The sequence below is a fragment of the Austrofundulus limnaeus genome, unplaced genomic scaffold (assembly GCF_001266775.1).
Source record: "Austrofundulus limnaeus strain Quisiro unplaced genomic scaffold, Austrofundulus_limnaeus-1.0 Scaffold131, whole genome shotgun sequence".
NCBI lineage: Eukaryota > Metazoa > Chordata > Actinopteri > Cyprinodontiformes > Rivulidae > Austrofundulus > Austrofundulus limnaeus.
The window spans coordinates 1,276,435-1,278,280 of record NW_013952533.1 but is presented as its reverse complement, the minus strand read 5'-3'; positions in this window follow the sequence as shown (position 1 = coordinate 1,278,280).

The following is a 1,846-nucleotide window of genomic DNA, read 5'->3' as shown; positions in this document are numbered from 1 at the left end:
CCCTGAGCCATTCAACTCTAAATGACACTGGAATTCAGACTCCTCAAACGTTGTGGAGCAAAGGAAGGGGGGGGGGGGTGTCACCTCACACTTTCAATCAATAAGTGTTCTTCCTGAGAAAACCCTCCAGTTAAACTGAGGCAGAGTTTGCTGTAGCATAGCTGATGATTGTCTAATTCATGTTTTTGCACTTTACTCCTCACTGAATAACTTCTTGTGTGGATAAATTGTTGGTGTCTCGTCTCATGGTATAATCAAGTGTCTTGCAAAATGTCGCCTTTGATGTTCCGCAACATCCGAATGAGAGACTGAATGTAGGAAACATGTAGATCAGCACTGTTGAATGTTTTCTTTTTTATATATATAAATATATATAATCACATTTTATGTGGCAAAGTTGTACTTGAACGTACCTTTGTGGAACAACGGTGCTTCACCGAGGAGTCCGTGTGGCAATATCCCACCTYTAGTGTACCTTTGTGGCATCTGTAACTTTTTCACTGTGCTTGTCTGGCGTAACGAAAAGCATCACTCTCTGACATGCAGCAAAAAATGAAGAGCTCGGATCTTACTAGAAAACAAAATGCCTTGCCTTGTCTGTCYCTCATTTGTCTGAGAGAAGAAGAAACAAGACAACGTGAGACTTGGGAAAGCCAAAGTGCTCACTACAACACTGACCAACAGTGGTTTGCAGCAATATGGGACTTCTTTTAGTGCACACACATTTGAATTCACAAAGTTTTGGAAACTAGTAATAACAYTTTTTTAATCTGTTTAGTCCTGCATGAGATAGAGCAGTAGGAATCACAAATGTGAACTGTATGTACGGTGGATTTACCTGTGCTGTACCTTTACTGTATGTCACTGTCATAAATGGAGATGTGTCGATGTTCCACACATCTGTGCTGTCGAAAAGAAGAAGAAAAAACGTATGCATGCCAAAGAGACATTTATTACATTTAGTATGCACAATTTTGTCTTAAAAAAACAACAACAAATGTTACGCAAAGTTGTAGAAAAATAAAACGTGTTTACATTTGAGCTTAAGTGTGTGTTTTTACCTTGAGGCTGCATGTATTGAGGACAAAACCTCAAACCTGTATCCATTATTCACACACGTCACTGGTGAAGCAGCAGGCTGCGTGTGGAACACCTGCAGCAGCACTACAGTAGGTGAAAACAGATGCACTGGACAGGTCATAGCTGCTGTATTCTGTGTGAAATCTGAAAGAAAATGAGAKATTTATCTTATTGCATACATGTGGCTGGTAAAAAGGCAACATCAAGTGTTTTATTATGTCCCAACAGATTTTTTTAAAACAAATACAAAAATACAGTTTATGTAAAATAGTCATGTGATTTACATATTTAGGAAAATATGGCAAAGAGGAATTTGAAGCAACTACTTTCTAGATTTAAAAAAATGAAAACTCAAAAATACATAGTATGAAGTAAAAAAAAATGCTCATAATACTGAAACATTTTATTATCATTATCAGTCGTTGGTGCAGGTTCGCTAAAGCACTAAATCACTAATAGGGGAACTAATTTCCTGATTAGTGCTTTAGGGCTTTTGCTAAATGTAAAAATTATTTTCCACCAGGTGACATATTGACAATATATGAACTCWAATACAGCTGTGGAATGTCAAAGAGAGCAACATGGCAATATGTTTCTCATGTTGTCTGTTGAAGAATGTTCATGGGTTGACTGGGATATTAGTGCTTTAGAATGAGCTTTTGCTAAAACTTTCAGTGTGATAGTGCTTTAGAATTAGGGGACCTAAATATTTGGGCTAGTGGAACAAATTTTTAGATTAGTGCTGCCCACAACTGATAATAATAAT